Raw genomic sequence first — 24,026 nt, 5'->3', positions numbered from 1 at the left:
GGGCCAGATGGTGTCCCTGGGGTGAGAGGGAGGGAGGTCCTGCAGGGTCTGGGGAAGAGAAGGTGCTAAAAGCTAGAAGAAGCTTCAAGGTCTGAGAGGTGAAAGGAAGATCATAGGAAGAAGAAGGGAACCTGCAGCTCATTTCTGGCTGTAAGACTTTCTGAGAGGACAAGACAGAGAGAATAGGAGTGCAGATGTGGGGTCTGCTGCTTCTTAGAGAGTCCCTGAGTTAAAAGCAGCAATGGCTGGAAGTGTGGAGCCTCTCGTCCCATGGAGCAATGATGTGGCAGAAGTAAATTGTGTATAATCCCTTCATAGCCTCTCTCTGATTTAAAATAATCACTTTGGTGTCATATATACTAGAAAACAATGTTTAGCAGTATTCCCAAACAGGAATATTTTTGCCCTTGCTGTTAAATTGTTTGCAGGTTCCCTGGCACATTTTGTCCCAGCTCTTTATGATTTGGAAACCTGCTCAGGTAGAAGACCAGTCCCAGGGGCCAGGTTAAACTTTGGGACATTGGGACAGTTAGGCAGGACAGACATGAGGCACTTCAAGCTGCCTCAGGTCACAGGAATCATCCTGGAAACATCTGAGTTACTAATTATAAATGTGGCCTTTGAGGTCTCTCTAATTAAAAATGTCAGGTTTCTAATAAAATCTCCATTTTCTGAGTCCAGGAATCTTTCACACTCAGTCCACAGCTCTAACCAGCCCAGGGTCCTGTGTCACTGGGGTTATGCCATCCCTGGCAGTGTCAGCACTTCTGAAAGCAGAGCTGATTGGGGTGAGGCAGAGGATACCCCTGTTTCATTAGAACATCAAGTGAAAAACATGAACATGGCGTATAAAGGTTTTTTGTTTTTTTTTTAAAGTACCTTTTTCCCCAGCAATCTGAATGTCAGAGCACCAGGACAAATGCTCAATTTGAGATCTCCATGCAGCTCAGTGCTGCTGTATGCTGAGCTACTTGTTGGCACCATCCAGTCTTTCCAGCTCCTGCACTGGCAGCCTGCCAGGAACTTGAGGGTCACCCCAATTTGCCTATTTGTTGCTGATTGAATACCACATAATTTTCATGTACCAATTTTCATGAATCTACATAGATTTCTTTTTATTTTTTTTAATTAATGCATTTTTTGCAGTTTTTAATATATGCTATCAATCAGTTTCATGAACTGTGTGGACATAAAACCAGTTGAATGAAGCCAAGGGAACAAACGGCACTTTTTAACCTAAAATCCACCTTTCTTCCCAGTGCCAATGTGCTTTTGTGAACAGTTGTTAGGAAATGAGCTGCATTCTCTAATTGTTCTTGTGCACCTGTATAGAACAGACCTGCCATGAGTAACCCCTGTGGATGCTCATGCAAGCACACACCAATCGATTTCACTTCTGGGAATTACTTTCTCCACTTCCAGAGCACTTTATCAGCAGAACTGCTTGTGGTGCCTTTCCTGAGGCACAGCATCCCTTTGCTGGGCTAGAGAAGAATAGATGCAGCAGAGCAACCAGATAACCCCCGTGTTTGCTGTAACAGGAGTTCATTTTTAGTGATGATGGCAAAGGAGACCAAAAAGTCAGAGAGGGAGATAGAAAGCTTGCATAAAATATATTGAGAGTTTGCCTGTTGATTCCCTTCCTTTCTGATGTATATGCAATTGAGGTTGATTTGTGTTTGCCAAGATAGTTAGGATTTGTATAGATACCTGGACTAAAATAGCTGAGGAACTGTGCTGAATCTTCGTCATCCCATTCTAAAGCCCCAAATCTGGGATAGTCTATTTTGGTTTGCGTTTTTTTTCCTCTCTTGCAGTAGCATTTGTATGTTAAGCCAGAGAAATCAAGACAAAATAAGCAAAAACAAATTATGAAAGATCAACTGTGGGACTTTATTTGTCACATGTACTCCATTATAAAAATATTTATTGATTTTAGGTAGGATATTTATCATGTAATAGGAGAAACTGTTCACTGATGATGCTGCATCTGGTTATTCTCAACAGGCAGTGTTTCCATGTGGCAGAGGAGAAAAAAATAACAAAGACATGAGCACCTGCTCTACTTATTTGTCCTTCATGCTAAGAGTAGAGGGAAAATGTTTTGGTAGGGTACATTTTGGTAGGATACATTTTGTTATAGCATTATGATTTTGCCAAAGTGCCAGGAGAGTCCAGGCGAGTTTCTGGATCCTGGCAGCTCTGTTCTCCTGGTTGATACCTAAAATCTTTAGGCAACACTGTTGCAAGGGTTGTGTCTTTTGATATTAGGCAACATGATGAGCTCCCTCCCAGGCTGTTGGAACAACTGTAAGCATAGAAATTGTCTTTTTTCGCCCTCATGTGTTAGCATGAATTTGCAGAGGTGAAGTACCTCTTTGCAGGATTAGATCCATGAGCCTTTCGTCAGGTCCCATCTGGATTTACCAAGTGGACTGTAAAATTATTCTAATCCTAATAATGCTTAGTACAGGATATGCCTTCAAATAGCATGTTGCCTTTCAAGTGTAATTAAAGAGTCCTCAGATGTGGAAAATAATTTGAAACATTATTTAGATTTCAGAAGTCATAACATTTATCACAAAGATAAAATAAGTCAATAGTTTAAATTAATATGGACATTCCCAGTAAGATTACTTTAAAAAAATTAATTGGTTTTCAAAACTGTATTTTCTCAGCTGTCAATTTCTGTCTTTGGTGATTATATACCATATAATGGCTTTTTGCTTCCTGAGTACAATATTAAGGACTAATCTGAGTTTTGAAATGGCTTGTTCCTCTGTCATTTCTCTTTATAGCATATACCCTTAAATTTTAATGCACTGAATATAAGCTATGTCTTTTTTATAACTACTATTACATGAGAAGGAGGATTTTGGTTTGGTTTGAAAGATTAAAAACAATTTCTGGCTACAACATCCAATCTAATGCCAGTTGGTGTTTCATGCCCACAGGAAGCTGTTAAATTTATTCGCCAGGTGTAAAAGGGAAGGTAAAGAAAATCAATCATTTGAAGGGAGCACTGTGTTGAGTTAATGCATATTAGGATCCCAAATGGATTTAATTCTTCCAGAAAAAAAGAAAAAAAAAGAAACAAAAGAAAGAAAGAGGCCTGAGTTTCTGGTAGTTTAATTCAAAGAAAGACCTTGAAGTAACCCCGTGAATATTAACATGTTAAATTTTAACATACATTGATTTCATATATTTAATTGATTTTTCCCTAATTTTCTCTAAGTCTTCTTAAGTCATGAAGTCTGTAGTTTAAAACCAGACATTTGAATATTAGCTGCAAACCAAGCAGGATATTAAACTCCATTCTTCATCCTATATAATATGGGTATAGAAATATGTTACAGGTGTAATTATGATATGACTTTCAAATTTATGTCTGTTAGGTTTCTGAGAAAAGCCAAACACATACTTCAGCAATTGTACAAGAAACATGCATATATAATTGAACAATTCATCTAGGCTTGTAATCATTTGCATTTAATTTCCATCAAATGTCTGGGTAAACTTAGTAACATTTTTATAATTAATATATTTCATAGTAATATTTGCACAAGAAATGTAGTGGTAATATTTACACCTCACCAGGTAAGAAAATAAGAAATATTATATGGTTATGCAAAGTTCATACTGTAAATACTGTCAATATAATGCTCATAAATCATATGCAGGCAGAGGGCATCTACTAACTCCCATGTGATCATTAATTTGTGAAAACAGCAAAAAAATCATAAAAATATTTAAAATAACAGAGAACAAACCACATATTCATTACAAATTATTTGCCCTGCTTTGCTAGTTGGTCATACTCAGAAAGGTTTTATTTACTTGTCTCTTCTTTTTATTAGGATGAAGGTAATGTAGTCAAAATATACACATAGGATTTGCATTTTTCATCCTTCTAACATTCTCTGTTAATTCAGCAGGAAAGAGCAGCCCAATGGGATGCTTACTGTGAAGTAAAGTAATTAAACCTACTGGTAGAAAGCAAAAAGATTTTTCCCCCTCGTAAATTTCTGTGCAGGCTAACTAATTTTTGCATGCCCAGAACTTTGATGATACTTTCAGGGCCATGGTTTTCATTACTCTCCAGCACAATGCCAGGATATCTACAGGGTCAGGCATTGCCGGGACACATCCCAACTATGAAGATATGAAGCTGAATACAGTCTCCACAGGGAGTGATCATCCAAAGTGCCCTGTCCTTTTATGGTGTACTGTACACAAGGTTTTCTTTGTAAGGGTCATATTGTCTCCTTCAAAAGCGGCCCATTTTCATCACCTTAATGCGTTTTTATACCTTGTTGTTGAAGTCCTTGTTTGCTACTGGCACAAAGCAGTATGGATTGTCTGCTTTCAACATCTTCACCTCAGGATCATTTTGTTCTTATTGTTCTCATTCAAGTATGATTACTCTGCCCCCAAATCACATTTTAACAATGTATTCTCTGAGAAGTGGACCTGCAAAAGTTCCTTTAATTTCTATCCCTGCTCAGCGACGGTACTTTTATATTGTTTCCTTGTATGTCTCTCAGACTGACATATATTTCTGTCTGCTGTGCAATATTAACACTGAGAGGGCCAATATTTTTTCTTTTTTCTAGTTGTGGGTAAAAGGAGGAAAAAAAGACTGGAAAAAATCACTGCTTGGACTCTCCAACTCTTGCAGAACTGTTTGCTTTGAAGAAGCTTAGGTGGCCTGCAGGATAAATGTTTACATACATCATTATTTTTAGTGTATATTCACAGTACCTGCATGGAGCAGTGTTGAGCTGAGAAACTGAGTCACAGAAGCAGTTTCCATCCCAGGACACAAGGACAGAAAAAATTCTTACAACAACTGTCCTGAGTTCCCAGTTACTGCCATTTGCTCCTGCTTTCCTTTTCCAAGGTGCTCTGCTAAAATAGCAGTTGAGTTGCAAGCACAAGCAAGAGAAAGCCATCAACTGCCCACTGCTGCTCTTAGCTTTTATCTTTGGCCTTTATTTTCCAAATGCTATGTTTACAGTCCTGGTGTTATCTGGCAGAAAGTTGGGCAGAGCACAGGAGTAGATACCTATAAATTCAAGTGCTGAAAACTGCACATCCTGAGTTTTAACACGTACCACCTCTCTATTCAGTTGTTCAGCATTCTCAGATAAATCCCATTTTGTCATTTATGAAACCTTAACAGAATGTTCTTGTTGGATCTACACTGCATGAGTTATTTCTGTAGGGTTTCAGTCAGAGATTCTGATACTGTAGTGATAATAAGTACTTAGATTTCAACTCCTTTCATTCTTCAGTTCTTCAGTTAAAGGTCTTAGAGCACTTTCCCACTCCTAATTAATCCTCGAGCTATAAGTAGTTCAAGAACAGAGCATCTAAGCAGTGTCCTGGTTCTTGGGTCCCTTCAGACAGAATCCTCACCAAAGGGTGGCTTGTCCTTAAGTGCCCAGCTGGGCTCAGAATGTGGAAATTAGTTACCAGGTGTAAATATGCTGGGATAGCAGACATTTCCCTGCTTATGGTTACTGCTGACCTGTAGATGAAGTGTCGTTGCTATTCCCACCTTCAAAATGCCCTGACAGTGTGGGAATACACTGAGCATGACAATCCCCTCAAATAAAGTTTGCCAGAGAACCATCACCCTAGCTGCCCAAAAGGTAGCTAGGTATCCCCTCAAATAAAGATGGTAGGGAGAACCATCACCCTGGCTACCCAAGAGGGTGTCTGGTGAGTGCTGAATTAATTGCCCTGGCATTAGAGCCAAGACAGAAAATCTGCAGTTTTAGCAGTCTGGTGAACCATGCAAGGCTACAGATGATTCCTGTGGAGCTGAAAGAGGGTATTCTATATCCTAAAAAGGAGTTATTTCTTCCTTTCCTTTCAGAGCAATACTTTGTTCTGATGCTGCTATAATTCCATGTATTATTTCTTGCTGGGAGGTACTTTCTTGGCACATTCACAAGTAATGGCAAAAAGCTGCAGACGTAAATTTGCAAGAATGCTGGCACAGATCTAGCTTGAGTATCACCTGCTGTCCTTCTTTGGCTTGTCTGAATCCTAAACTGCTGTGCATGTTCAGGTTCCAGGAACAGCATAACTGTGGAGTTCAGTATGAGTAGGTTAAATTCACTCGTGGTGTCATCTGAGCTAGTTCATTTGGAGCTTGTATCTCTACACTGCTCTGCCATCTGCATTGTAGTTAGTCATCCAGGCTTCAGATTTTCTTTCCTGAAAGAAAACTGTAGGAGGGGAAAACTTAATCTGAGAGTGTGTGCGTGCGTACTGATTCCTGTGCTGGCTCTTTGTCACAATCAGTGCAGGAGGCATCCACAGGCGATGCCGCTTATATTTTGCAATCTACCACAAATGCAGGCCTGAATTTCCCTGTTTTCTCATGAAGACTGTTTTGTGGTTTTGTTTCCCTTTCCATGGACAGCCCCTTGCAGTACTGTCACAGGACTCTCCAACAAAGCAGCTCTGCTTTCTCCACCACACACATTCTGCCTCTTGTGCTGTGCTCTCCGCAGCTACCAGGAAAGAGGGTGCAGCCAGGTGGGGGTCAGTCTCTTCTTCCATGTAACAAGTGATAGGACAAGAGGAAATGGCCTCAAGTTGCATCAGGGGAAGTTAGATTAAATATTAGGAAAAATTTTTTTGCTGAATGTGGTCAGGCATTGGAACAGGCTGCCCAAGGAAGTGGTGGAATTACCATCCCTGGGAGGGTTCAAAAAACGTGTAGGTGTGCTGTTTGGGGGTATGGTTTGATAGTGGACTTGGCAGTGGTGGGTTAATGGTTCAACTCCATGATCTTAAAGGCCTTTTCCTTCTGTATTCTGTGTTTTTTACTGTAATGTCTGTAGAGCTGTTGCTTTCTCCATGTGTCAGTTCTTGCTGTAGGTAACATGAAGGACTATGCCAAGCTGACAGATTTTCATCACCATCCTCAGAGGAGTCAAGTGTATCATTCCTGTGCTGTACTTCTTCCCAAATCAGCCACCTACTCCTCCCACCACAGAGTGCACGCAGAGTTAAACTGCGAATCCAAGGAGGATCTTCATGGCTCCACCATTCTTTGCCATCCAAAGCTGTTAACTCATTTGCTTCCTGCATTAGGCTTACAAGGAGCTGCCTGTGGGACCTTCTGTTTGTGTAAAAGACGTGTAAAAGATGCGTAAAAGATGCTTGTCTGGTTTGCTACTACGTTTAAACTTTTAGCTAGTACAAAGTGTATCTTTAGCTATTTTTTTTCCAGCTCATAGAGCTATTAAATCCTTTATGATTTGTTTTGGATTTGAATATCAAACTTCAGAAAAATTTAACTCATTTAAAAGGGAATAGCAAAAGCAAACACAAGGTTCAATGGAAAACTAAAGTCAAGAAAAGAAAACCACAACAAAAAATTGCAAACTAGCTCTGGATTCTGAACCATCTCTCCAAGTTTCTCAGTTCTTTTAACCAGCTGCACTAACCATACTAAGCCATACAGAAAATAAACATTTTTATGAAATATTATGAAATATTAGACTGTTCCTGGGATATCTGCTGACCTATTCATAGGTTACCATATTATTCCAGGTTCACAGGGTGCTATAAAAGGCTTTTCAAATCAAATCAAATCCAGACAGCCTCTCCAGAGGCTCTAGGGAAAGTGCCATCTGGTCTTCCTCCCTTTTGGCTGCTCTTCTTTATTACTGATAGGGTCATTCATATTCTTAAGACTGTGAAGCCACCATTAGGAGAGATCAGCCTTCCTAACTAGCAAAGCAAGTTCTTGTCATTGCCCTTGATCAACTTAAATTGCTCTCTTGGGCATCTCTTCATTCAGACCTAGCTGAATATCCTTTTAAATTCTCTTTTTTCTGTATTTTTTCAAACACAGTCCTCATTCAGAAAGAGGACTTGAGCTTTCACTCTGCACTTGTAGCAAAAGAGATGTCACTTGAGGAAGGAAAGTATTGTAGTACAGAAAAATATTATTATAGCAATAGCACTTGTACAGTCCTTTGCATCTTCAAAGCCCTGTGCCAGCTAATTTCTTAATTAATTTAAGTATACACTTTTATTCATTTGTACTTACGAGGATTAATCTTAGGAACTGAAACTATTTAAAAACTGTTCTTACATTAAATTTCATGTGTGCAACATTGAAAGAAAATTAATTTCTCTATTGCCTTGGCGCGGCAACTAAATTAATTTACATTGTCACTGTTGTTTATTTTGCAGAGTGGGATGTATGTAAGTTACAGCAATGGAATCTGTCTGACTCAATGTGTACTATTTTACCATATATTTATAAAAGGATACATTCTCATTGGATTCAGACCACAGACAATGGAGTAGTTAGTGAAACTTGTAAATCTTCTGTGATCTCAGCTGGAATTAAAAGTTTGATAGATTTCTGTACTGGAAAGGAATGATGATTCTATTTCACCTACTACCCTTCGGAGTGTATAGGCAGGGATATTCCCTGTAACTGGGGTTTGCCTTTATCAAGTGTAATAAAAGACCTCTACAATTATGCTCAGCTGACTTTGATTAGAAGAAAGGTAGATCTCAGAATCAGCTAAACTCGTACAGATTTCATGGTAACGCTTAGCCGGATTAGGGAGGGAGAGCTAAATTAGTGCCTTGGCTGGGAGGAAGGTGGGAAGTGACTTGCAGCCCTTGATACTCTTTGTCCTATAGGGGGGCCAGGATAAGCTGGGCTGTTGTAAAGTGATGTAGACTGAGGCAGAGCAGTGGGTTGAGCCTGCCATGAAAGTAAAAACACCTGTAAGAAACAAAGTATTTTTACACCCCCGGGTCGTTGGAAAGCTTAGGCTTCTTGTCATTACTGCTCTTCTGGATGATATTATCTGATAAATTCCCAGTCCTTTTTTATATCCTGCTAGGCTCTTTGCTTCAGAGGTGTTCTCTGACAGTGCCATCAAAAGGCTATCAGATGAAAGAGTGTAAATCCAGGGTAAAAATGTATCCAGTGTAAGCCTGACAAAAAAAATCAGCAAAGAAATAGAAGTTTGCTAAATGCAGGACACTGAATAAATACCTCTTTAGTTTTCAGGATGGTATTTTAGGCCACATTGTAAAGATTACTACCCAGAGTACTGGTCATCCATACATTCTGGTGTGGCCTGGGGATTATCTCTGTTGGTGCACATTTTTTCTCCTGAAGCTCCAGGTCCACGCTCTGGAGATCCTGGAGATCTAATTTTGCTTCATTGAGGTGCAAGTGACCAGTACTAGCTAATTTGTGATATGGATAGTATCTACCTGTAGTTATTTTTAATTTGAAGTTACATTTGCTTCTTCTGCTCTTGTTATTCCAGCTGAATGCCCTGATTTTTCCCCAGTGGTCTGTGTGCTCACTTTAGACAATAAATGGGATATCCATGATATGTAGTCAATATAGTCCATGTGATTATGGAAGAAAGTAATGTTTTGGTAGCAAATGGGAACACTATTGTATTCTGGTTTTTTGGGTTTTTTTCATTTTTAGATCAGTTCCATTTTTCAGCTTGAAGCGAAGAACATCAGAATCAATACCAAATGTGTTTGTTACAAATGCCTTAAAAATACACACTCTATATATATATGTAGGTATACAGAAATCTGGCAGCCATATGGGATTTTCACACACCTGTCAGTGGAGTGAATATGTTTGAATGTGAAATCTCACATTCTGTACTAGAATGTAATAACAGAGCCCCAAGGACATGGAGCTCATGGACATATGCTCATGTGTTGAGTGTATCAAATCACCTCGAAGGTAGCACTTTTACAGAACACCACATTGTTCACATAGTTGACTACTATGGCAGTATCAGCTTTATTACCCATGGAAAGGTAACATGGAAGCCAGGAAAACTAATTAAAAATTTCAAGTGTGAAGCAGGGTAGCAATTTCTCTTGGAATGGTGGATCTTATGTAATGCCGCAGACTCTGGTTTATGTATGCCACCTACATGCAGCTATGAAATATTACTGTGGCTTACATTAGTGAAATATTGGTCACTTTTACAAACATTTTCTTGAGTAAGTGGGAGCTGAATTTTAGCATGAGAGTTATGTTGGTCAAGGACATTCAACCATGCATTGCTTGTGTCTTATTCATGTGGCAGCAAATTGTTGTAGGCAGTGTCATGTTTACACAGATCCTTGGGAAGCCTCTTAGAGTCTGAATGGTTAAGGCAAAACAAAGAGGAAAATAGGGCATTCTGGCACATATGGTTTGTAAATGTCTCTTATAAAAAATAGGTCAGAAAACCCTAATTAGTGCACAAGACAACAAACTGTTGTAATCAGGCCATTTTAGGGAACCTGCATGATGTGCACGTGAAATATGTAAGCCCCTGAGAATAGAATTTGGCTCTAAAAGACAAATCCAGTAGCACAGACTCTTTTGTTTTTTCTGCTTCTTAATGAGCCAGGGTTTATCATTTGGAATATTTTCTGCCCATATTGGATTATTCTTGGTCAGCATCACTGGAGAATCCAGATATTGGATCTCAGTTGTCCTTGCCTCTGAGAAAGACAAAGACATCAAAATCATTACTGTGATTAAATCCTGATATGTCTCCCCTACATTCTGCCACCCAACTCTAGAGAGTTTTTCTTTCATACAGCCTTCTGTAGTAAGAGCCAGCAGCACATGCAGAAACACTGCTCATGCCTCTGGCCTGGAGTGATTTTTTTCTCAGATAGTAAAGGTGCTGAACACAAAGAGACAAATGAGGAATGGGGTGGAACAAGCAGCTGAGAACAGGAGGAAGGGGATATATATACACATATAGGACTAGCTTTTGCTATGCATGAAATGCAACACCCTGTTCCCACATTGTGACGCACATCAGTCAGTCCAGATGGTGAGAAGGGTTGGGTTTCTGCCTGGGGCTGCCGGCGCAGGCTTCATTTGCATTCCTCAGCCCAGTTGTTCGTGGAAAAGCATCCAGACAATGCACAACCGCTCACACAACTGTGCTCACCTTCCCAAGAACTACATTTCTTCATGGCACCAAAAACTGGGGGAGTTTTGCAGGCATGGGAAATGAAAGGAGCAGGATCAAGTATTCAGGTTCCAAATGGAACCCTCTGAGAATCATCACCAGTGATGTAGAAATAAAAAAATCCTCTTGAATAAAGTGTTCATTCCCACTCTATCCTCAAAAAAAATAGCCTTGAGTTTGTGTAAAACACATACAAAATTCCTGGAGCTCAACTCTGAAAGAGCAACTTCTGCTCCCTCATAAAAAAATTGCCATACAAATGCCTTTCCAGTGGCTGATCCCTGGCTGTGTTTTACCATTACCATAACCTGCTTTGCTTGTTAGGGGCTAATTCTGAGTGTTAATTTGTGGCATGTGCAACAATTGTGATTTTTATTGCTGTAATTAATCCCATTTGAAAATGTTTAGTTTAATTGATTGGATTAATGGTAGTTAGGTGTTTGGTTCTGTTATTTTTGTATCTATATATTGACTTTTAAAGCTATGCAAGCGTATGAGAAAAAGAAAGTATTAGAGAAGTGAAGAGCATTACAAACACATCCTTATAATTTAGAGGATGATCTTAAAACCTTTCAGCATTTTTAGGAGGATTTTAAAATGGGCACACCTAACAAGTATCCTGCTTTTAACAGTCATTCTGCCTGGAGTAATGCTTTTAGGTTTTCCGTGCTGATGTCCCTGGAATTTGCCTGAATAATTTCCATTCATGATAGTAGAAGTAACAAACCCTGTGTTAGTCGCTAAATGGGAACTGTGTCTTTAAGAAGGGAGGATTTTTATGAAGATTTAGGAAAAAAAAACATGAAAATTGTTACCTAGAGGACACTGAAGGTACATTTACTACTGCATTAAGAAATGTTTAAGAGCAGAATTTGTGTTGGTAGATGGTTTCTTCTCCGAGTTTTGCCTCTCCCCCAAGTGCAGTTGCTCATTCCACCTTAACAAGGTGCAGTGATTGACAGGTAGAGATGTTGCACAGAGCAGAAGGTGGGAGTGTGCTCTATTGGTTTGTGCTTGTACATCCTGAGCACCAATTACTGTCACTGCTGCCAGCACTGATGTGTTTATCAGGATGAGTTATAGCAGAATATATGTACACAGGCAGTGTGTATGCTGGATGACCACCCCCTGTGATGTAAAATATGTGAGTCTGGGAGCTACCGTTTTATAATTCATCAGGTTCAGCAGCTGAATGTTGTTGGTTGGCTTAGTTATAAAGGCAAGTGTGAACCGAACAGCAGACAGGAGCATCTTGCATTGAGAGTCCTGCAAAGCTGCATTTGGTGACTGGGCTCCGCTTTTGTTCAAGTGAATTCAGTCCTCGGTGAGTGATGGGGGTTCTGTCGAGCTAAAGCTGTTATTATATAAGCTGGGGAAACCTGCCTGCTAGTTTAATGTGTATTTTGCTGCTGGAAGTCCTTGTCTGTGGTTGTTTTTAGATTTTGCAATATTTTCAGTTGTGTACGTTACTGGCACAAAATGAGATGAAAAGAAAAATGCAATGATGAATTATTCACCATCGTGCTGCGAGGATCTCTTTCCTAGCTAAAGTTACTTTCCTTTAGTGAGTGTGTTGGGGGTTCAAAGAAGCTACGAACCAGCAAATCTACCTGTCATTAAATTGCTTTTATTAGCACTTAAAGAGAGTGATGGCTGTGGCTTTTGTAACAAGAGGAAGGAAAAGAATAAGCAAATATCAGAAACATTTACAAATGCTTTGCTTTTTGTACATGTGGCTTTTCAGATGCAGCATTAAATCTTTTATGTGCAGTGAGGGGCTGCAAAGAATTTGAATTGTAGAGCTTTTTAATTAGATACTCAGTAAATCAGTAGCTTCTTTCTGGTTTTGTGGTAATATGCTTAGTATCACATTAAAATGAATGATTCCCCATCTTGCATAACAACAGTGCTGAAATATGTGTAAGATGAAAGGCAAAGGGAGACTTTGAAACAAACTGTAGGAACATGCTATAGCACAGCTATGCAGAGAAAGGTATATTTCCTGTAGTGTCTGCATGACTTTTTGAATTTCACCAGCTTTAGATTCTTTGCTCTAATTATCACTGGCTTCTTTTTGACCTCTGTATCTTTTCAAGCAAGCTCCATTAATATGTTGACATTATCATACCAGTAACCTTTAAAAATCAGTAAGCCTGCAAATTTTTTTTGTTGTTTTAATCAGAAAGGAATTGAAAAGCAGAATTTATGGAACCGAAATACTAAGATTGCCATATAATACCTCTATGTCTCCCTAGGAGAGGGAGTGGTCACGAGTAACAATTTTACTTTTTCTTTTATTAGCGGTAGTATTATAGTCATTGCTTTTGTCTCGTTGTACCCGGTTTGGGGTTGTTTTTCCATTCTCTGTGGGTTGGAGAAGCAAGTTTATTGTATCTAAGTATCAAGAGAGTTTGGCAGAACGGCACCTGTTGTGTTATTGCTGTATTATTAATACATGGAGGGAGACACTCTCTTCCAGAGACCTCTCACCTGATATCACTCCAAATTGTTTAGTCTGTAGTGATTTAGACTTGTATTGTGGCTTCTCACTTAGAAATAATTCGTTCAGTGAGTTATATGTGAAGCATCAAAGCTGCAGGACTGATCCTGGTTTAGTTAATAAAGTATCTCATTTTAGTATCAATTTTTATTTAAAGAGAAAGGCTATTGGCAATGGCCTTTCCCACTGACTTCCTTTGCTTAGCAGATTTGCACTTACTCTTTATAAATCATAAATTTGAGAAGAGCTGAATTTTTTTGTGACAATTATTTCCTGGCAGCCTAACAGACTAGAGCCTATTTCTAGGAAAGAGTGTATACCTTTGTCAGCATTACTTTATTTAAGAGTATTGCACTGCTTCTTAAGCATTCAGATCTATTTTCAGTGACCCCTGTGCCAGCAAATGGGTTTCTTGAAGTGTGAGCTTCTGGCTTTGCAAGTTCTCCTCCTTTCAGAAATCTGTGATACTGCATCCATCTGTCTAGGCATTTATATTGCATGCATCACAATGGTGTAATCTCAGCAATATGAACATTAACCATGTAAATGTATGTACTGTAACTTAGGAAGTATAAATTAGGACAGGAAAAGCAACCCTAAAAGGAGAAAGTTATGATATGGGCATATGGGCTTTTGTGGGAACCAGAAATGCAGACTCGCTATTTGTTATTACACAGTAAACAAAGCTGACAACTAGTTCAGTCTCCAGGCAGTGGTATGGAGGCTTGGGCACAGATGAGACCAGCTTTTCAAAGTTCACTCCAAATAAGACCAAGGAAAATAGCCAGAGGATGTGGCAAAAATCCCATTTTATCCTGGGTGCGTGCCTACTGCTCCTTTGTGGTCCTGGGAGGGATGCTGAAGGAAAAATAACAGAGACTAAGAATTGTATTTCACATCTCAATCTGGAGGATACAAATGTTTTATCTGGGTATTAGTTTGGTGCTATGATCCATGCCTCCCACCTGGCAGTGGGCAACAGCAGTGCTCTCCATGGAGTGCTGTATCTTAAATGCCCTTAGGGCTGGTCCAGGAAGCATCCATCCCTGTTGTTAGTGCTACATCCTGCTGGAAACACTCTGCACCACGGCTCCAAGAGTGTGTTGGCTTCCTGACCGTAGCAGAAATCTGCTCTCTAAGAGGAATCTTGCTCTGTTTTTGCCTTTTGGTTGCAGATGAAACCAACCCCCGTTATCTTTTGTATAGAATATAGATGCCCAGGAAAAATATCTTAGATAAAAGTCCTGAGCTCAGGAATTGATCTTTTTATCTTTTTCCTTTAGTCTGAAACACCTCCTGTTTACCGACCTTCAGGTTTACTGTGAAGTCCCATGGCAGCTTGTGGTCAACATTTTTGACAAAATGGTTTATTGGATGAGCCAGCATTAGTTTTTGGACAGTTATTTTTTGGTTTGCTGTAAATACAGCTAATGTCTGACTGTGTAGTTGTGTGACTGTGCTCTTTGTGTAAAAAGTGATTGGATATGGCAGCAGGGGTGTGTAAACTCACACGTTTGTATGCACTTCTGATACACTTCTGTTTTTCTCTTTCAAGCACACAGTACACAAACCATGCTTTCAAACAGCAAAACATTTATAATATTGAGACTTGAGCACAGAAACATCTAACGCATAAAATTGAAAGCTGTTAACTAGCTATTAATTCTCTTACTCTTTATTGAAGAGACTGATAAAGTGACACTGCTATTTTTAAGAATTCTCAGGTGTGAATTCAGTATTCAAGAAGGGTGTGAAACAAAGCTGTGCAGACACTGGTGATGATGGGCTTTCAGGGAAAGGGCCTTCACTGGAAAAATGGGTGAAATGATAGGTTAGCCATGTAGTATCCTCATTGTTGGGAATAGCCAATACAACTAGGCAACGGAAGAGATAGAACATAGTAAAGGATGACAGTGTGTCAGCGGAAAGCAGTAGAGGTTTTTGTACATCCAGAAAACTAGGGAGAGAAACTCCATTTTAAAGGACTATCAAACACTCAGTGCACTACAGGAATAAATTTGGCAGCTGGAGCAGAGAGAGAGCTTGTTCATAAACACAGCATGCCCTTTGATGTTGGTCTGCTCATTGTGCTGTGAGGGAAATACATGTAAAGGTCTAATCCTGCAGAAGAGATTTTGGTTAGGTTTTATATGATTTTACGAGCAGGAGGGGATATTCAAGTTATTAAATCCATGAAAAGCTCACTTGTAAGCAAAATACATCTCACAAATGCTAAGTTCAGTTTGTTTGTGTATTCAAGTGCTTGGTTTGTTTGGTGGCTCCTGCTGTCTTGACATTTGGATGCATTATGCTATTATTTTTAAAAGAGAAAATAAAAGAACTATTAATGTAAGTATTCTTTTCTGAGGGAAAAAGTAAAATAAAATAAAAGAATCTTCCTTGCTGCCAGATGGACAAACAGGTCTCTCAGTCCTTGAAACATCACAGGTGAAAAGGGTGTGTTCCAGGGTAGTAGAGATGGTTTTGGAGAATTCAGCACCAGAAATCAGTAGGAGACAGATGACAGTGAAATAAACTTACACAAATTGTCTGTTTTCTGAATGGCATTTAATGTAGTCTGGATGACCAAAAACATGAAAAGTGTTCATCAAGATTCCTTTTCAGGATCATGTCAGCTTTTTGTGGAATTTTTCCATGTTTTCAGGGGGTGTGCATGGTCAGAAGGGTGCTGGTTCCTAGAGCTGTCTCCCCACTACAATGGAGAAGCTGCCCATAAACAGAGGTGTAGGGTTTGACACACATCTCTGGTAAAGGCCCTACAGCTTTGAGTCCTACAGGCAGGACTTGGATCTATATCCCAAGAAAGCTGCACTGGAAGTCCCTGTGCATTCCTCCAGGTGAACACTTTTCTTTTTGGATCATGACCATATGCAGAAGAAAAAAAAAAAAATCTGGGGAGACCCTCTTATGAAAGTGGCCCCAGATGAAAGTGGCTGCTAGGGTCTCCTCAGATTACAGGCTGAAAGCACTGAGAAATACCTGCAGCTTCTCTGGTCCTCAGTTTTTTGTCCTGCCTGGAATAATTGAAGATGGAGAACATTTGTCATCCCACTTGCAGTAAGCCAACAGGAGTGATGCTCCTCTGCAGCAGATTCATTTGTTGCCTGAACAGCAGTGGTGTACTCTCTTCTGTCCTGTGCAAAGTTGTAATTAGGGGTTGGTGGCCTAAAGCTTAATAATAAGTACAAATTTTATTTTGTACTACAGGGAAATGCTTATGGCATCAACAGCTTTCTACTTGGGAATTCCCAATGTGCTCACTTAAAAGTCAGTCTGATAAAACTGCAGATAGAGTCCTCATTCCCAGAATACTTTTGTAGTGTTAGCAGAAATCTCCTATTATTTTAGCCAGGCAGGAGAGTAATCTGGATTGACAAGAGTTTTTTAAGTCCTGAGAGTTAATGTCATCTTTACATCACAGTGGTCAGTGTGTTGTGTTTGAAGGACCTGCCAAGTGGCAGAGTGAGACATGGGCTGTCCCTTCTAATCCATTCCTGTTCCCCTGAGGAGATGTGTCCCGTTCCGGAGACAGCCAAGCCCACCACTCTGCAAGCATGATTTGCAACACTGGTTGTGCTAGATTCTAAGGAAAGGAATTAGTGCAGTGGCATTTGAGCTAAGCAAATGCTAATTTAAGAACCCGCTATTATCCCTTTTGTGTGTTGTGGTAATAACCTTTAACATTATAAAATAATAAAGAACTGATTTAACTGTGTTGTGTGCAGCCACATGCTGAAACTGAACGGGTGAGCAAGCCAGGCAGGCAAAACTATGCACTTTGTTGTGGGGAGTTTTTGTTTTGGGGTTTTTTTTCCCTTCTATTGCTAATTATTTCTATCTTTTAAGGAAATTGTACTCTCAGAAGCATTTCTTGCTGCGTTGAGTACTGTGTTCCCCAAGTAGGAAAAAATATCCACAGCAGCTAGTAATACTAGTGGTATCTAAGTAATTAAATATTATTCACAAAAGAAAATCTCTGCTTTCTTTCAAAAAATCAACTTACAAGTTTTAAGAAGGTATAAACATAAATACAGTATTACAGTACTTTTTCATGTAAATAGTATTTTATTCTCTCTGTATTTATCTACAGTACTGTTAATCTCAGTTTGTTTATAGGAGTAGATCTTTGACCCTCACTATCAAAATATTCCTTGTGAAAGGAATTTATTATTTCAGATAGAGAAGTGATAATAGGCAAAATCATTATCTGCTCTCAGTGTTCCATGGACTATCCTTGCCCTCCTCAGTTAGGTGTTTCTGTAGACATTCCATAGAACAATGACAGTGCACACTTGCTGCTGCTGGCTTTGGGTTGGGCTGTCATCCAGAAACGTAAAATAAAATTATTAGGTGAATTATTAGGTCTTAGGTGAAACTCAGCTGTTACCTGTAGTGGTCTATAGTTCTTGTCTTTGAGGTGCAACCACAAGTGTTAGATGCTTCACTGAAATGTACCCATCCAACACAGGAACAAGTTTGAGAGGAGGGGAAAATAGGACTCCTCCATTCAAAACAGGTTTTCTAGGTGTGGAATTAATTTCATTTCACATTTCTTTGCAATTTGTTAGTTAAAAACCATAAAATTTTCTGTAGATATTCTAAAATGTTCTTATTCAAATAAAGCAAAGTGTTCTGTAATACTGAATGCAGTTTAAACGTTTGCTGTTCATGTTTGGTTTCTTCTACTTCTGTTCAAATTTTATCATCTTTGAATTATAATAGTAGCCTGGTCTAGTTGTACAAGATACCTGAAACAGCTTTATAGAGAAACTTGGATATTTTTATGGCAGCGATTACATGTTGGCCTTTTAAGGTAATGTGGTGCAATTTTGCACTCAAATCTCTTTATTTGGTTTTCACTCTTTCATGTCTTGCTACTGGCACCTGACCCCTGAGATGAAAACACTTGTTTTCAGCTTTCTCCCATCTTTTCAGAGATGCAAATAAATTCTGCTTTGTTTTTATTAAATTCATTTTGGTGCGTAGGTATTGAATGTAGGGTCTGAAGCAGAGAAGAGCAAGTGCTAGAGACAGCAAGCAGAAAGGACTACAACTTTTTATGCAAATTTCTAGTAGAATTACTGTGAAGTGCATCTGTAAATTTTAGTTCAGTTTTATATACCAATAATGAACTAGTCCGGCTTTTGCCCTACAGTATTCATAAGACTTGAAATTCAACATTTTTCCTCAATTGTTTGAGATGCTTAATATAAAATATGGACTGAAATTTTCTGTTTCAGTTTATTTTTGGTATGCTTCTTTAATAGAAGAAGAAACAAACTTTGTCTATAGAAGTTGTCTGTATACCTGTCAACTAAATCTTAAAATATGTTTGCTCAAGAATTACCGATTTGTATTTATCATAGGAGGTGTTTTTAAGATTTGAAACATGGGAAGAAAAATTACAAATACTTGTTTTATTTTAAATTAATCAACTAGCTGCTATGTTTTCTTATGAATCACGCAATAATAACACTTTTATCTTCTTTGTTTTACTCCTTCTACCTTTCCCCAGTGTTAGGTTACCATGCCTGAGATCCTGGATTATGCTGAATTTTGGTTTAGTTATTTTTAAAGTATACATGAAGGTAAAATATAAGTGATATTTTATATCAATATGAGGTTCAGAATACCAGAAATACGTTGGTTTTTTTTTTCAGGCCTGCATCCCTAAACATAAATATGTGTTGAAGACATAGATAAATAATAAATGGGGGGGGAGGGGGGGGGGGGGGGATCAAAAAACAAAGACATAGGTAGACAGAGCTGAAAAACTTCAGTTGTCCAAAACTGTAATTTGAGGGTGGGAGGGAGAAAGGAGAGCCAGGAGGAGTTAATGTTAGAATATTTGTGCTGAAAAATGGTATCCCTACTGGCAAATTGCATTTTGATTAAAAAGTTGATTTTTGAGTGAAGAAACATATTTAATCTGCTGGTTTTCCCAGGGAAAAAAAAAAAAAAAAAAGAGATACTTGCATTTATGCAAGGGAATAACTTGAATGCAAATATTGAAGCCAGTCACTGAATTTGGTAATGGAAACTGTAAAGGTGTAAGCACTGATGTGGAAACATCCAGAGCCTGATTGGGATCTTTCTTACACCATTTGCATATAACTAAAAACCTGTAACTCAAAGACCAGCCTGAGAACACAAAGGTAATTAATGTGTGTCTTAACCTTGGGTTAACATCTGTGAGACCTGACTCAGCCTTTCATCTTCTGGTGGATCTGTCTCCTGCTGACTGTGACTCAAACTATCTGTAGGTCTTTCAGACAAAGTTGTAGTTAAATTAATCTGCTCAGCCTGAAGGTCAAGCATGATTTTAATTTAGCCACTGTTCTGTCCTTTGATTTATTTGCAGCACATGTGTAACTGTGACTGACAGCCTTGAGGTGGATACCATAGATATATTGAGTTTGTACTGAAGTCTGTGAAACACATCAGGATTCTTTTGGATAATCGTAAATTATGTTAATAAGTGATTTGTAAGATCCATCCTCTTTCAGATGAATTACATAAACTGCCATATAAAAATAAATTTAATGTATCATCTTGGGACATCTGTTTTGTTGTGAGCTCCTTCTCAGAGACACGTTTCAGACATTATGACTCTAACTCCCTGAATTTTTGTTTCAACCTAATTTTTTTGGAGGTTGGTTAATGCAGAAAGCAAAGACCACTAGCATGCTGTCAAACTGTATTTGAGTGTATGAGATACGTGACATCTGCCACTGAAGATTATGCCTCAGGGAATTCCCTAAATGTTATTTCTGAAATGTGAAATCCAGCCACCTCTGCTGATGAAAGGGTAGGAAGATGAATGCCAAACATGGCAATATTCTGCATTAGGGAAAAACCAAATCAAAACAATACTCATTTTGTATGATAACCAATTATGTTTGTGGTGTGTGTGTGAATAAATATGGTTTTAAGCACTCACCTGAAAGTTCTACAAGCTGCACACATTTGAGTGTATTTAATTCAGAAAAATATAGTACTTAGTTGATTTTCCCTAGGATTTGTAGTTGGACTCCACCAACTCCAGGTATTTCAAATATAGATTCTTAGTCATCATCTCTGGTGCTAAATGCCAGCAATTATAAGTACTGGTTGACTCATTTCTGTACTCCATGAGTTTTCATGGCTGTTATAAAACTTTGAAAATGCTGACAGACCTGTAGCCATCGTGGGCACTGCCTGTATCAGAGTTCAATATTAAATGTAACCAGATATTAAACCTTTATATTGCTCTACCCAGTTGTTCAATAGCACTGTCACCAGGGAGAATAATGCCAGCCAGGGGACATTAATACAGCTAAGTGTAATATTTTATTTATTCTAATAATCTTTGCATTCTAAAGGGCTGAAGTTGTTAACCATAGATTATCCTGCCTGTGGGTTTTACCAGCTCTGTGTTTCTAAGCATAAGAGGAGAAGGAGCTTTGCTTATATGTTACATTTGCATAGGTACAGAGAATTAGAGCTATTGTTTCACAAACCCACAGAATAGTAAAGGCTGGAAGGTAACTGGATAATCTCTTCCAACTGCAGTCACTCTAGTAGGGTCAACAAGGGCAGGTTGCTCAGGGTCATGTAGAGTCAAGTTTTTAATATCTCTGCAACTCTGGAAAACCAGAGTTCCTCTATCCAATCATGCTTAGAATAAAAAAGTTTGTTATAATGTTTAAACATAATTTTCTGTATTTCAGTTTGTGCCCAGTGCCTCTTGTCCTACTGCTGGGAAGCACTGAGACCATCTTCTTTACATCCCTCCATCAGGAATGTAAACTGGCTAAAATCCTTTATGTATGGCACTACTGTCCTCACCTGACCAAACCATTCTCTAGTGTTTGAGACCTCCAATATGCCTTAAATGTGGCAAGGAGGAGCCAGACTTCTCAAAACGCATGTAAATCCTTCTCAGAATTCTGAGACTACTCTCAGGCTCTTCCCAGATTTGAGGTCCTGGACATCATGAAATATCATTCTTGATGTTCATAATTTAAGTTAGGCACCACTACTTTCATCCAATACCTTTTCCCTTTTGTTCAGACCTGCCAAATCCTTGCTTAGAAGTTAAGTTCACTTTGAAATTCTGGCGGGTAATGAGAATTCTGGGTTTGACTGCTATTCATCCTTCTATATAGATGGTAATTATTTCTGAATCTGCCTGCCGGAAATTAAACAGACTCTCATGCAAACAAAAGAAACCTTTTCTTAATTGGGAGACTTGCCTACATGGCACAGAGTGTGAAAGCAAAAGCATGCTTGCATAATCTTGTAGCTGGCTGCAGCATTGGGTTGAATGATTAAAGAAAAATCCTCTATGAATAGGGTATGGCCTATATAAAAGAAGTTAAAACCTCAAATTTGCTTGCATTTGTCAGCGTCCTCTTTAGCAGCCTTTCTACTCCAGAGATTTCCCTTCTTTCCTTTCAGTGTAAGTTGTTCTCATTAAGTTTTGTGATTACAAACAAGGCTTAGCAGTATTAAATGACTAGATATTTTTATGGCCAAATGGGATTACTTTGCTAATTGGCTCTGATCTGTTGCAGAACTTGTTCTCCTGTACTTGCTGCAGTGAGTCTTGTAACATGACTGAAGTACCATCCAACTGACATATTTACAGTATCCTTTGATCCTGGGCCTCTTCAGAAGTTTGGTTTCTTTTCAGCTGTAGGCTGCTTATCACATCCCTTCCAGAATTTTTTATTTCTTTTGACATTGTCCATGCTGGTGACTTCAAAACTGTGTCATGAAATTGTGATGAAGAATGACAAGGCTTAAAATAGGGACATCAGCACAGCATTCCGTGTGGCCATTTCTTTCCCAGGTCCTCAGTCTCAGCCATCACGTAGCCAGGCCAGTCTGTGCTCTCAGGTCAGCCCTCTTTACTCAGGGTAAGTATTTGTGGCAGATCAAGCTTAAGAGAGAGAGGTTGACAGAAAGCTCCAGCTCTGAAATTACAGACTGATGGTCGGTATGGTGTCATCCATCAGCAATTATGCCATTTTGGATCCATATTCCTTGATGTTGTGTCATGGTTTAACCCCAGCTGCAAATTAGTCCAATACAACTGCTCACTCACTTCCCCTATTCCTCCTTCTTACCCCAGCTTTACATGCTGAGTATGATGTGAGGTAGCCTGGGATATTGCTTAGGTCAGGTGGGTCAGCTGTCCCAGCTGTGTCCCCTGCTGACTCCTTGTGCACCCCCAGCCTCCTCAGTGATGGAGTCAGGTGAGAAGCAGAAAAGGACTTGACTCTGTGCAGTAATGAAAACATTCCTGTATTATCAATGCTGTTCCCAACAAGAATTCAAACCGTAGTCTCACACCAGCCACCATGAAGAAAATTACCTCTACCCCTGATAAAGCAGACACAGCTTGCAATGACAGATCCATGTGATATAGGGTGATGGTCTGGGATAAGTGGACCGGTCAAGCAATCAGAGCAGTCAAAAACAAATGAAAACTAAATAGCTTTTTTTCTCTTGTTGTGGCCACATGCTGTCTTACAGAAGAGAAAGGACCAGTGCCAATACTTTCAGTTTGCATCTACAGGTTTGAGGAGATGCAGAATTCAGAATTATCTTGGACAGGACTTTCATGTGCCTTGAATTGAAGAAAATATTGCTGTCTGCATTTGTCCACACAAATATGTAATGTATTAACCTTCTTCACCACTGTTTTGATAAGGCTGTACACTGACAGTGGAACACTTCAAATTAACTCTTGAACTGTGAAAGTTCAGATGTTGCCCTGATGTTCCATTTATTTCTTTGGAAAAAATAGCAAACACCAACTTGGGTTTGGTGCTGTTTATGTAGTTAGGGATTCTGTGATGATGCATTCAAGTAGATTCTCAAGAGAAAGGGAAATTGGGTTCCCTGAGTAAATAAAACTCAGGGATAGTCCCAGAAAGCAGATACATAACAAAAAGCCAGTGTTACTGTTCCACAATTTGACCTAGGGAACAAACATCCTCCTTCACCCAAGATATGGTTATTTCATTTCACCCTGAGCAGTACAACCCAATTGGCCTCATTCTTAAAATGCCTGTTCATAGTCACATGATACAAAAAAATTTTTATAAGTTTATCAAGATTATTGTTTATTTTATCTGTTTATCAAGATTAATCAGAAATGTAGAAGTTATGGAATCTGAAATTATTTATGATAACCATATCCCCAGAAGTGTTCTCTGTAGCTCTGAGAGTAGGATGCTTCTGTATTTGGTGGTGAATCCTGAAGTGGTGAATTCATGAGAAAGTCAGGATTAGCCTGTAACAACAAAACCACCACTCTCTATGGCAGGGATACTTCAGCGGCTTTGAAAGCTTTACTTGATTAAAATATATTCAGTAAAGTCTTTTCTGTAATGAAAGGTGCTACAGAGTGCTCATAAAACCTTGAATAATCCCTGTATGTTTTCAACTGGCATTATTTTGAATGTAAGAAAAACCATGCATTTGTGTAGCGGCTTGACAGGCTGGGGGCTAATGCA

The 24,026-nt window shown here is 39.0% G+C and overlaps 1 protein-coding gene across 30 annotated transcripts in view; it reads left to right on the top strand.

Annotated features, from left to right (window-relative positions):
* DLG2 (discs large MAGUK scaffold protein 2) overlaps window positions 1–24,026 on the top strand; it is a 982,781-nt gene that overhangs the window by 854,777 nt on the left and 103,978 nt on the right. The window contains exon 1 of one of the 30 annotated variants that reach the window (XM_071432869.1): window positions 12,000–12,324. The exons of the other annotated variants lie outside the window; for them this stretch is intronic. The gene's annotated coding sequence lies outside the window, so the exon portion shown is untranslated. Of the gene's footprint in view, window positions 1–11,999; window positions 12,325–24,026 lie in introns of those variants that run through there. 30 annotated transcript variants of the gene reach the window in all.

The sequence above is a fragment of the Agelaius tricolor genome, unplaced genomic scaffold (assembly GCF_023055355.1).
Source record: "Agelaius tricolor isolate 1412-34295 unplaced genomic scaffold, bAgeTri1.0.p SCAF_9, whole genome shotgun sequence".
Lineage (NCBI taxonomy): Eukaryota > Metazoa > Chordata > Aves > Passeriformes > Icteridae > Agelaius > Agelaius tricolor.
The sequence above is the reverse complement of the archived record's forward strand: the minus strand, read 5'-3'. Positions and strand labels throughout refer to the sequence as shown.